Raw genomic sequence first — 14,096 nt, 5'->3', positions numbered from 1 at the left:
AATTTAAATAAATATAGGTATTACTAACCTTTAATCTTGTTTATTTATACCTAATTCACCTTATTTCTATGAAATTAAAAATAGTAAATATTAATGATAATTAATTTTAATCAAATTAATATACAACAATTTAATTAACTTTTATACCAACCTAGTGTTTAATTTATTATTCCTAACTGATTATTATTATTTTAATTAAGATTTATATATATATATATATATATATATATATATATATATATATATATATATAAAAGTTTTATTAAAAAACTAACCGTTAATTCATATTTACTTGGTTATAAATAATAATAATATTATTAAAATAATGAAATAATTTAACCTGGGTTCTAGAGTCAGAAATTAACCGTTAATCCTTTGTAGCTGTTGGAGTCTCTGCTTGGACTATTTAACTTGCTGGACTGGATCTGTTTCTTCAACTTGTCCTGACGATGAACCACACTAGTTGGTTCGAAACGCGTCGACAAATGAGTTTCCATGTGATTTTCGCCGAAGAATCTTCTCTAAAACCGATATGGATCACAGAAGCCTTAACTCTATTATTGAAGACAATCTTGTCAATAATTTGTAGGAGGATTGACACTTCACATCTATTTCATTTAATTTTAAGTATCACAACTTCTGAAAACTAATTAATTATCAATAGTGTCCCTCCAGGTATTACTAAATATATCTTGAAGAGTAGTTTTAATAATTTATTGCGTCAAGATTACTCTTGAAATAATTTTTTTCTTTGCTAATGTTTGAAATAATTTATTTCCTTCAAGAATATTTTGATGATTTTTTATCTATAGTCTATTCAAAAAAGTCAAGAAATAATGTATTTTTGAAATTTTTTAATGAGTGGCTAGAATTATAAAATATTTACATTATTTATTTCTCCAAACAATTATCACATCTCCTTCAAGAATATTTTGATTTGTTTTGAATGTTTATAAATATATCTTTTCCTCTTATAAATATTATGAATACATTATTATATGAAATTATCTATTAGTAATTTTGAATATATTTTGAATATATGTAATTGTCTATTAGTAATTAGTTGGTGATGTAGAAGGGAGACAATCTTATGAAGGATTAATTTGCACTTTTCAGGAGGATTGATTTTGCACATCTATTTCATTTTAATTCTAGGTATCACAACTTTTGACAGCTAATTAATTCTTAATAGTGTCCTTTTAGGTATTACAATATATCTTGAAAATATTTTTTCTTAATAATCTACAACATCAAGATTAACAACATATAATGCATCTAATGAAAGAAATCAAATAAGATTAGAAAACAACATCTACACTAAAATCAATGCATCTAATGCAAGCAATCAAATGAAATTAGAAATCAACATCTACACTAAAATCAATGCATCCAGTGAAAGCAATCAAATAGGATTAGAAATCCAAATCTACATTGAAATAAATGCATCTAGTGCAAGCAATAAAAAAGGATTAGAAATCAACATCTACACTAAAATAATGCATCTAGAGAAAGAAATCAAATAGGATTAGAAATCAACATCTACACTGAAATCAATGCATCTAGTGCAAGCAATTGAATATAATTCTAAGAAAACATCATCTACACTGAAATCAATGCATCTAGTGCAAGAAATATTCTTCCCTCTCTCTCCCCTCCATCTAATCTTGAAAAATATTTTTAATAATTTACAGTCTCAAGATTAACAACATCTAATCCATCTAATGCGAGAAATCAAATAGGATTAGAAAACAACATCTACACTGAAATTAATGTGTCTAATGCAAGCAATCAAATAAGATTAGAAATCAACATCTACATTGAAATCAATGCATATAGTGAAAGAAATCAAATATAATTAGAAATCAACATCTACACTGAAATCAATGCATCTAGTGCAAACAATCAAATAGGATTAGAAATCACCATCTACACTGAAATCAATGCATCTAGAGCAAGCAATCAAATAGGATTAGAAATAAACATCTACACTGAAATCAATGCATATAGTGCAAACAATAAAATATAATTAGAAATGAACATCTACACTAAAATCAATGCATCTAGTGCAAGCAATCAAATAAGATTATACATCATCATCTACATTGAAATCAATGAATCGTGTGCAAGACATCTTATCCCTCTCTCCTCCCTCCATTTATATTTATATCTCCCTTCATCTCTCCTCCTTTGTCTCTGTATCTCACCAACCCCCCCCCCCCCCGCCACGCTTGCCCCTAAACACACACACACTCTCTCCATATATATTCATCTCTCCATCCCTCCCTCTCTCTCTCTCTCTTCTTCCCTCTCTTCACCTCCCATCTATATCTCTATCTCCCTTTGCCTCTCCTTTGTCTCTCTTTATCACCCCCAAAGCTTACACATTCTTTCTCCATATCTATATATCTTTCCCTCCCTCTTACTCTCCCTCTCCCTCTCTCCACCTTCTACTTCTCTTCCCTCCTACTCTCCTTTATTCCTCCCTTTCTCTACCTTATAAATACCTCTCTCTCTCTCTCCACTTTTCTCTCTTTATGTATTTTGTATTACCTACCTCTCTCCCCCCCTCCAACTCCCTCTCTCTCCCTACCTCGCTCCTCTTTGTCATGTCCTCTCTCTCTCTTCCTTCCTCTGTGTCCCTTTCTATCCCATATCACTCTATCTCCCTCCCCCTTTCTCTTCACCCTCCAACTCTGTCACTATCTCCCTCCCTCTCTCCTCTCTCATTCTCTTGCCCCTTCCTTCAATCTCTCCTTCTTTGTCTCTCTATCTCACCCCAAAACATACACACTCTCTATCTGTCTCTCCCTTTTCACTCCCTTTCTCTCTCTCTCTCTCTCCACTTTTCTCTCTCTATGTCGTTCTTCTTCATTTCGTCTCTCCCCCTCCAACTCTATCTCTATATCCCTCCCTCTCTCCTCCTCTCTCTCAAGTCCTCTCTATGGTCCTTCCCCTCTCTCCCTTTCTCTCCTACCTCCCTCTCTCTCCCACCATCTCTCTCTCTCTCTCTCTCTCTCTCTGCCCTCTAACCTTGTCACCCACTCACTCTCTCTCTCTCTCTAACCTTGTCACTATCTCTCTCCCTCTCTATCTGCCCTCCAACCTTGTCACTGTCCCTCACCCCTCCATCTTTGTGTCTCCCCCTATCTCTCTTACCCTTCTCTCCCTCTCTCACTCCTCTCTGTCTCTCTTTTCATTCCTCCTCCTCCCTCTCCTTCATTGTATCTCCTCCTCTCCCTTTTGACTCCCTCTATATCTCCACCTCCATCACTCTATCTTTGTTCTTCCCTCCATATATATCTAGAGTTAATATATATTATAATATGACAGATTGAATATTATATTAAATTTAATAATATTAATATTATAATATCAATATTAGATTTAATGATGTTTTTTACATGGCATGATAACAAAATTTATAATAAAACTACATCAAATTAATATTTTTAAATATTACAACTTTGATGTGGAAATATTTATGTCTTTAAAGATTTTAATATATCCGAGGATATGGCTTTTCCTTTTAAAGATCCATTTTACAAATATTTAGTTAAAAGAAATATTAAAAGATTTTAGAGTAAGATTTTGGATTCATTGTATTGAATTAACCTTTTTTTCCTTTGATTTAAGAAATGACATTGGCTTTAGTAAAGAGTAAAAATGTTTAAAATTTTACTTAATTTGGAATTTTAATGTGGTAAAAAAATTGTTAAAGGTAAATTTATGATCCATTCAAATTCATGTATATGATAAAGGAACTATTAATAGCATGAGATAATTTACTATCCATTCAAATACATAGTTATATTTTAATAAGTATTAGCCCATTAATAAGATTAAAGAGTTATATATAATTTAAGATTGGTCGACATTAGTGAAAATTATTTTTATTAGTGTTGGATCAGGTGCACAGAAAAATGAATTAAACACAATAGCAGAATAAATCAACAAGCACATAAGACACAGCTTTTAACGTGGTTCACCCAACCAATCTGGGCTACATCCACCAAACATAGGCATCAGGAATTTTATTAATCAAATTAGGAGATTACATCATGAAATCCTCACATTCTATTAGCAAATCATCCGAATGACTGCCTGTTATATAGCATAGAGAATCTAACAGCCTCATAACTCCCTCACATCAAATATAGGAGGCATTAACTCCCTCCCAACAACCTGGAGATAATCTAGGAACTGAATCCCTATTGTTGTCATCCTTCAGAGATTTTTGCCTATTTGACTAAAACAGAAAAATCTCAACAATCTCCACCTTGACAACAATTTGCCTGATGCCCTGTTATTATTATTTTATCTTTTCTGCAAGCCAAGAGAAGCCAAACACCAGCGTAGCTTCTCCAACAAAACTGGTTTCGTGAACATGTCTGCACAGTTCTCCTTTGTATGCACCTTTTCAAGAGAAACTCCCCTTTCAGTGATAACATGTCTTACAAAATGATATTTGATTGGAATATGCTTTGACTTACTATGATAGGCTGGATTCTTAGCCAAATGTATTGCACTTTGACTGTCACAAAGTAACCTGATGTTATCCTGTAACCTACCAAACTCACCAAGCAAACCTTTCAACCAAACCGCCTCTTTACAAGCATGAGAAGCAGCAATGTATTCTGCTTCAGTAGTGGATAAAGCAACAATATTCTGTAGCTTTGACATCCAGCTTATAGCTCCACCTGCAAGAGTAAAGACGTACCCTGAAGTTGATCTTCTCTTATCCAAATCACCTGCAAAATCGGAATCAACATATCCGCAAACAAATTCACTACTCTTATTGTAAGAAATACAATAACTACTTGTGCCTCTCAAGTGCCGAAGCACCCATTTTACTGCTGACCAGTGCTCTTTACCCGGATTTGCCATGTACCTGCTAACAACCCCAACTGCATGATAAATATCTGGTCGCGTACACACCATCGCATACATCAAACATCCTACTACATTGGCATAAGGAATTCGAGACATATAATCCTTTTCTTCATCTGTATTAGGACATAAACTCGAAGAAAGCTTAAAATGGGAAGCTAAAGGGACTGACACAGGCTTCACATTGTTCATACCAAACCTCAAAATTATTTTCTCAACATACTTCTGTTGTGATAGCCACAGCTTACCATTGCTCCTGTCTCTGAAAATCTCCATGCCCAAAATCTGTCTTGCCGCTCCTAGATCTTTCATATCAAACGTCCTTGCCATCTGAGTCTTCAACCTGTTGATTTCTTCAATGATTTTGCTTGCTAAAATCATATCATCAACATACAACACTAAGATAATGAACATGCCATTATTTAACTGCTTAAAATAAACACAATCATCATATTCACTTCTTACATATTTCTGACTCAACATGAAAGAATCAAACTTCTTATACCATTGTCGAGGCGACTGCTTCAGGCCATATAATGACTTCTTGAGCCTGCAGACAAATTTCGCATTGCGATGCTGAACAAACCCTTCCGGTTGTTCCATATATATTTCCTCATCTAAATCACCATGTAGAAATGCAGTCTTAACATCTAACTGCTGCAACTCCAAATCAAACAAAGCCACTAATGCTAACACAATTCTAACTGAAACAATTTTAACCACTGGTGAAAATATCTCATGAAAGTCTATGCCAGCTTTCTGAGAAAACCCTTTTGCAACCAGCCGAGCTTTGTACCTGTCTTCCGTATCATTCACACCCCGTTTCAGCTTGAACACCCACTTGCATCCCACGATTTTCCTGCCTTTGGGAAGTTCAACCAGATCCCACGTGCCATTCTTACCTAAGGCCATCATTTCTTCCTTCATGGCTGCTTTCCATTTGTCACTATTTGAACCTTCTACAGCTTCCTGATAACACAAAGGTTCATCATCATTAGCGATCAAAGCAACTGAATCATCATACCTTCTCGGACGGCGTTTGATCCTTGTAGATCTCCTTAAGAATGTTTCTGGTGCTTCCACAACTGGCTGTCTATCAACTGTAGGAATTTCTTCATGATCGCCATCTGAGACCTGTTCATGTCCTCCATCTAAACCCTGTTCATAATCTGATTCTGAAACCTGTTCATGACTAGAATCTGAACTATGGTCGTTATGACTATCATTAGAAATGTTGTCAAACTGAATATGCTGGAAATCAGATACATCATCCTGTTTCAATCTTCTATCTACATCTAACTGTACAAGAGAGGATTCATTAAACCTTACATCTCTGTTGATGATGATTTTGCGGGTAGTAGGATCCCACAATCTAAATCCCTTCGTTCCATCACCATACCCAACAAAGATATACCTTTTAGACTTTGGATCTAATTTAGTTCGCTGATGTTTAGGCACTAGAGCATATGCATCACAACCAAACACTCTGAGTTTAGAATAGTCACAAGGGTGTCCTGTCCATACCTCTTGCGGAACCTTGCAGTCTATTGCCGTTGATGGAGATCGCTTTATCACATAACAAGCGGTTGCCACTGCTTCCGTCCACAACTCCTTCGGCAACCCGGCGTTACTCAGCATACACCTTGCTCTCTCTAGAAGAGTCCTGTTCATGCGTTCAGCAACTCCATTCTGCTGAGGAGTATAAATCTTGGTCTTATGTGTTTCGATCCCTGCATCCTTGCAATAGCTGTCAAACTCCTTGGAGGAAAACTCACCACCATTGTCAGTTCTTAAACATTTTATAGTTCTACCAGTGCTGTTTTCTACCAATGCTCTAAACTGCTTGAAAACTGTAAAAACATCAGACTTCTTTTTCAACATGAAGACCCAAACTTTCCGAGAAAAGTCATCAATGAATGATACAAAATAAGATGAGCCACCATATGACGTTGTAGGAGTTGGACCCCACACATCTGAATGGATATAATCAAGTATGCCTTTACTGCCAGAGGTTGAGAAGGTTAAAGTGATAACATGAGATGTTAGAGATTTTTTTCAAAGATTTGAAAAAAAGGGCAAAAGAATATCTTCACATTGAAATGCATAAATTAATTCATGGATGATAGCATTCTTCCCCTCATTTACAGATGTGTGGATAGCCAAGGAGGCCTGGGACACACTTGAGCGAAAATTTGATGAAACATGGAGTAATAAAGTTGAAAATAAAGAGTTTGGTGAATCCCACTATGCTCACCCACGAGTGGTTGATGATTGTAAATAATTTGCAGAAGCAGCAGAGAAGAAGCACATATATTCTTGTGAATCCCACTATGCATAGCTACAAGTGGATGAAGATTTGGTGAATCCAGCAACAAAGCTTGCTAATGACATTGAAGTTTCCATTAGAGAAATGAATGTTATGGTGAATTCAACGATTCATTTTGTTGTTGTTAAGTTTGATGAATAATTGTTGCCTAATGATGAATGGTTACATATGATGCAAAAAAACATGATATTGGCATGATGTTAGGATTAACCCATACACAATACAAATAAAATAGACATGAGCCCTGAGCATATTTGTAGTATAAGAGCCATACCATTCTTCCTTGATATTAAATGGTGTACAAAAGTTATCATTCAACACGTTGTTCAATAGGGCCACTGTTTCTAAGTGGGTTCTTACATTTTACAAATATGCTAACAGTTTCCTTATGGTCAACAAAATGAAACTCAGCTCCAACTTTAGGAAGTGGCCCAAAAGACTCAGCCCCAACTTCAAGGCAGATCTATTCGACCATAACTCATCATTCTTTGCTTTCATTGATCATCGCAACACATCAACCATTTTCGCACTTGGGTATAACTGGTTTGTGTTACAATGGAGTTTCCATCTAAGCACAACGTGACCATTGCATCCAATGTGGAACCCTAATGTAGCAGTTGTGCTATATGTTTAAAACCCCAAACTGTATTAATGATAAGGGGCTCCGCTCTGAACGAGTTCTTTTATGAGAGATTCAAGGCGATCAAACTGGACGTGAAAGACAGAGACTATGAGCTATTGTCGTTTGGATCGAGGAGGAGGACGTGCCCAGATATAGTCTCTAGCCTATATGTTTAGGTATACAGAGATTTCTATATGTTTAGGTATGCAGTTTCCAGTTCAATAATTTGAAAAGTTATTTGTTTCATAGATATTCAAGCATATTCTCCTATGTTCTAAATATGTAATTATGGAATTTGTTTATGCAGTAACTATCTGTGTTCATTGTGAGCTATATGGGCATTGTTGAGATGGAAGTTATGGCTCAAAAGGCTTATATCGATGCAAATATCCTGAGCCAGTTTATGATGGAGGCGTTTGAGGAGATCTAGAAGGCTTCTATCGATCATTTATAGAAATCTATTCTTGTTAATGAGTTGTGTTCAGGACCGAACCAGCTCAATATCAAAATTAAAAAGTTAAGGAATTTAATTATCTTCCTGTCCTCTTTTGAGGAAAATTAAAAACTATTCAATCAAATTTAAAACAAATGATCTCTTTTGATTTCAATTATGCTTATGGTAATACAAAGGATTCTGCAAAATCTTATTAAATTGAATTTTAAAATTAATAGAGCCACATCTTTTGTTTTAATGTTTAACCTTTTTATCTTTTCCAAAAAAACTTCTTTTCGTAGTAAGTTGATTACATTTTTGGCTTACTTTTAAAATTATAAGAGTTTTTGTCTTTGTCTGCGTTATTATACCTGCCGGCAGGTATATAGCGATCGATATCGCTTTGACTACGAATTAATTTTGTTTGACTTTTTAAATATCAACCGCTATTCAATACTTTAACCAAAGTTTTACGCAAAAAGTGAATTTTTTAAATCATTTAAATATTTTTTGATGGTTTTCATTGGCCATTCAGCTTTGGGGTCTTATTGCCGACTTCGACTTGCTTTTAACCGAAGTTTTGCCTTTATCCAAAGTTTTTGGAATATAATTGCAGACGCTGAACTTAAGTTTTGCCTTTATCCAATGTTTTTAAAAGCGAAGTTTATTGGTTTGTGTTTATCTAAAGTTTTACGTTTATCCAAAGCTTTTAAAAACCAACCAAAGTTCTAAATAACTTTATATTTTAATAATATTTTAAAACAATTTGTAGCCATCGATATCGTTGCTGCTAGCATTAGTTTGAACCAAAAAAGGAAACTTAATATAAAGTTTTTTCGATTTATATCATGTTAAATAAATTTTTAACCCATTAGATATTGACAATTCCATTCGTACAGTTCAGAGTCTTATTACCATTGATCTTTATTTTTTGACGTAAACTTAGGAAATAAATCAAAACATATATCAAAATTCGAAATAAATCAAAACATATATTAAAATTCGACCCCAAAGCTGATTAACGCTAACTTTAAAGCCAACATTAAAACATAACATTTTATGTTAACTACTTTCCACATCTATTTGTTATGATTTTCAACATTATTTGGTATGCTTTGCCACATGGTGGTGTGCATGCGCCCCTACATGTGTATGTGAATGTTGGCATGCGGCAGTTGGCACGTTGGCCGCCACGTTGTCCGGCCAACGACCCGTGGCTAGAGCATGATAAAGGCGAGTAGATGAAGTTTCTTGCAAAAGGACAATGAATTCGAGGGCCAAAGGACATATATCATCCATGGTGGTTCTATTGCAGAAAGACGCACTAGAGTTTTCCACAAAACTCAGATGTGATTCGAGTTTAGGGTAGGCAAGTGACATTTCAAATCCCGTAGATTCATCCATAGAAGAGAAGAACTGAGGTAGCCTCTCGCAAATTTTCAGGAAATTGGTGCCTGAGATGAGCAGGAAATTCAAAGAGACTTCGTGGAAATGATTCAGTGTCGAGGGACAACAACATGATAAATGTCGCCACAACGAGTGGCAACAGCGAGGTGGGTTTTGCAGAGACCGATTTATAAGAATCTGTTCGTCTGTTATGAGTCGGAGGCAACGGGCACCTACTCAACGGAGACAATTTTCGTTATCCTCACGGTAAGCTTTCCCTTTTCACCTTATTTTTTCATGAATTACATGAAAGTTGAAATAAATAATCCATGGTATATATCTTTATACCTTTCTAGCTGGTGTATTTTTGTACAGAGCTTAGGAAACTTGCGGAGAGCGTCGAGGGTTTAAAGAATGGAGACTTTGCAACATCAGATTAGAAACACAACATTTCTAACTTGACCAGAGATCTGAAGTCGGGGAATCCAATCACGATGTCCATCAGAAGAGGTAAGGAACCAAAATTTAGGTGACTGAATCTTCTCTGCCAAAGCTCACATAGATTGTCATTTCATTGGATCTTCTAACAATCTGTAAAATCCACCCTCCCTGATTCATCCAAGACTTGACGAGGATCAGAGAATTGATATTTGATGATCATTAAACATAAATTGGGCCAGTAGATGCTCTGGAATTTAGAAGGATAATAAATTCTGCCAGTTGTTAATTTCTTGATTATCAAATGGCAGAGAGGATTAGTTGGCTTTATATGCCTCTATTAGGTCAGTTATCAGAAAGTGTTGTGGGCTTTTATTTGCATCTGTTAGTGAGTTCTCAGAAATCTGCGTGGTCAAATACTTTGAATTTCTATGTACATTTCTCTAATAATATGATTGCTTGTTATCTCTAGGTGCTATGTTGTCTTAAAATCCTTTCCTTGGAGATGTTTCTACTAAATATTCTCTCATATTTTCAGATGTAGAGTTGAATTGGAATGCCTTTTTCAAAGCAATTGTAGTCTAGCAGTATCTTAACTTTTGGCTACTTTTTGGTTAGTGTTATGCCTATTAGTATTGATGTTTTGGACGTCAGATAAGACTGCAACTTTGTCATGCTTTTTTCTCTAACCTAGAATGCGGATTTTGAAAAAAATGTGGATAAATTTAGAGCCAAGAATGTTTTTATGGGACCCCTTAAAAATCTGATGGATTAATGCCTAATGCTATTATGTCTACCACATCTCATTTCAGCTTTATTACAAAATTCATGAATGGCATATTGAAAATTTGGGGCTGCAAGATGGTTTACGGTTCTCCAAACAAGAAAACTCTCAATACGCTGAGTGTTGTGAGTGCATTATTTTGTGTAGGCACAAGGATTAGTCCAAGCGGTTTGACTTGCCATATGCCTAACATCCGTTCGCCAAGGAGCTTACAAGGTCAAAGCCACCTGAGTCACTTGGGGCTAGGTGTACATGTCTGCCACAAGTATTTACCTGAGGTTCCATTCATCAAACGAGTGAGTCCCTGGGTGATTTTCATGTGGGAATGTTCCTTGCAATATCCAAATAAGATTTGATCTATCCTAATTATATGTAGAGTGTTCTAAGAATTTACCGTATCCGTATCTGTGCACATATCTGTACCCAGGAAACTATTTTTTCCCTTTTTAATTGTTGAATAAAAAACTTCAGCATCTCTTCATATTTCATTTATGGAATGGATAATTGTTGTTCAAACAGTATTTCCCGTCATATTTCTGTGACATGCTAACTTAAATGTGATCAAATTTTTGTGAGATCTTTGGGCACTTGACAGTCCAGCAGAGTCACTAACATTTTTGGTCGTTAAGACCACATCGTTCACAAAGTATGGTGGTCCCTTTATCATATACCACCAAGTTATTGGATCCCTTGATAAGACATTACTTGGTATTATTGAAAAATAGTATGTAAATATAGTGAGGAGCATGTTCAAAATGCTTTTAAAAAATAGAAACAGTTGTTAAAGAGCATGTTTCTTTTGCATGAAAGATTAACGACTGTTTGCATAATAGATTAATGACATCTCACAAGACCGAGGTTGAACTCGTTGGTGGAAATTCACAGGTTTACGTTAAGTAGGGAAAAACCCCCTGTAGGAGGGGATGTATGATGTCTAAATCCATGAGAACTTCGAAACCGATTAGGAAAAGTTCTCATTGTAACTAATACATGGGAACCATAGAAGAGAGATAAGGGTGAATACATTACCTTAAAAAATTAGCAGAATCTATGGTGATTGGATCGATGAAGATTGATAATGGTGGGAACAAAAGTGAAGGTTGCTTGAATTTGTATATTGTTATGAATGAATGTATAGCCAAGATGTATTTGGAAATGATCGATCGAAGAGAAAGGTGATTTCTCTTTGGATTGTCCCTTTGCAGTCATTTTTCTACAACTCTGGGAAAGGAGTGCAGGCTTCCAGGTTTCCACGTTTTTGGCTTTTTTTCCCTATTTTTTACAATTCATCTCATATTAAATACATGTAAATGCATTATCAACATGGTCTCCATTTGGCAGACATATACTGTTTTCTGGTAAATGCATTATCAACATGGTCTCCATTTGACAAACAAACACTGTTTTCTAGTAAATTTAAACATTGTTAAATAAAAAGGGTCACTGAAGAATTCATGCTTATATGCATATAAATTATGTATTAGTATTAGAGTTCCAATTATACCAATTATACAAAACTAAATTTTGTACCAAAATAGTATGTGGTAAATTTAAACATGGTTAAATAAAAAAATTAAATTTTGTACCAGAATAGTATGTGGTAAATTTAAACATGGTTAAATAAAAAGGGTTTTGAAGAATTCATGCTTATATGCAACCTATATCTGGTAAATTTAAACTTGGTTAAATAAAAAGGGTCTTGAAGAATTCATGCTTATATGCAACCTAAATTCTATATTAGTATTAGAGTTGTAGTTATACCAATTATACAAAACTAAATTTTGTACTAGAACAGTATGTGGTAAATTTAAACATGGTTAAATAAAAAGGGTCCTGAAGAATTCATGCTTATATGCAACCAAAATTATGTATTAGAGTTCCAGTTATACCAATTATACAAAACTGAATTTTGTATTAGAGTTCCAGTTATACCAATTATAAAAAACTAGATATTCTTCATGCTTATATGCAACTAAAATTATGTATTAGAGTTCCAGTTATACCAATTATACAAAACTAGATATTCGAAGTGAGATATGGGCAACTTAATAACACAGACCAGCTTAACAATATGTCATATGCACTGGTATCAAGGTTTCTCATTCTCAACATAAGAATGAACGCAATGTTTATGACACTGCATATCATATTCTTTACATAAAAATGAACTTTGTTATTTATTTCGTTATGTCATATGCACTGGTATCAAGGTTTCTCATTCACAACATAAGAATGAATGCAATTTTTATGACACTGCATATCATATTCTTTACATAAAAGAGTTGGCAAGAATAGAGATGTATAACTATAGTTCTGAATAGAGTTAGCAACCTTGGTATAATGGAAACAGTGAATTATCAAACCTTAGGGGAGCAAAACACTTCAGATTCGAGAAGTGTCTTAAATTACTATTAGATAATAATTTATATAAATATTAATGTGTATCTTCGAGGGGAAAGTGAGTCATATGAGATAATGTATCACCTATTGAGCAACACTCTGCCAGCAAATTCTGCTTTTCCATAGCCTGACTGTTTACCTCGTCTTGTTCTACAAGATTTGGAGAGCTACCATTGCAGTCTTGCATCTTCTATGATTTTATGCTATTAGTTGGCCCTCCATCTTGCTCTGCAAATGGTGCAGGTGCTGAGCTTTCCACAAGTGCAAGATCTTTGGATTTATTGACTGGACTAATGAAGTTCCAGTCTAAGAAGCAGCTGAGCGGAAGACTAGCAATTTATGGTCAAACTGGAAACTAATACTTTGTTAGTCATGTTTCCTATGCTTTTTTTGAACTTGGTCAATCGACTTCGCTTATTATTTCAATCCAAGTTAATATACAAGCTATTTTCGGCAGGTATTCCGTGTGCAACGCGAACTTGTTACAATTCAAATGGTTTCTTGCTTTACAATGAGTAATATTTAATTTATTGTAATGTCTATATACAAAAATGTTTTTCAAAAATGAGTAATATTTAATTTTTTGTGATGTTTATATATAAAATAAAGTTGTGTTGGTAGTTATTATGTGTATATGTATGTGTTTATTTTGGAATAAGATTTCTAAAACTTTAATTTAATTATCGATAATTATTAGGTTTACGATAAGAATTTAAAGTTCATGAAACATTCTAAAATATTTTTAATAGTAGTTACAAAGCAAATCAAAGGTTAACATTTATGTCAAGAATAGTTATGCCCCTCTATCCTTTTAATTAAA

The 14,096-nt window shown here is 34.5% G+C and overlaps 1 long non-coding RNA gene across 3 annotated transcripts; it reads left to right on the top strand.

Moving 5' to 3' along the window:
* Positions 1-9,538: 9,538 nt before the first annotated feature.
* LOC149255044 (uncharacterized) lies at positions 9,539-11,311 on the top strand. Of its 3 annotated transcripts, none has more exons than XR_016266323.1 (3): positions 9,539-9,921; positions 10,030-10,164; positions 11,024-11,311. It is a non-coding gene; the product is annotated as an uncharacterized LOC149255044 (long non-coding RNA). The 3 variants fall into 3 exon arrangements; XR_016266325.1 differs by lacking the exon at positions 11,024-11,311 and adding an exon at positions 10,905-11,023; XR_016266324.1 differs by lacking the exon at positions 11,024-11,311 and having other exon boundaries at positions 10,030-10,563.
* Positions 11,312-14,096: the final 2,785 nt, after the last annotated feature.

The sequence above is a fragment of the Pinus tabuliformis genome, chromosome 7 (assembly GCF_031772625.1).
Source record: "Pinus tabuliformis cultivar Carrire ecotype Pingquan chromosome 7, CPIR1, whole genome shotgun sequence".
NCBI lineage: Eukaryota > Viridiplantae > Streptophyta > Pinopsida > Pinales > Pinaceae > Pinus > Pinus tabuliformis.
This window is presented reverse-complemented; position numbering and strand designations above follow the sequence as displayed.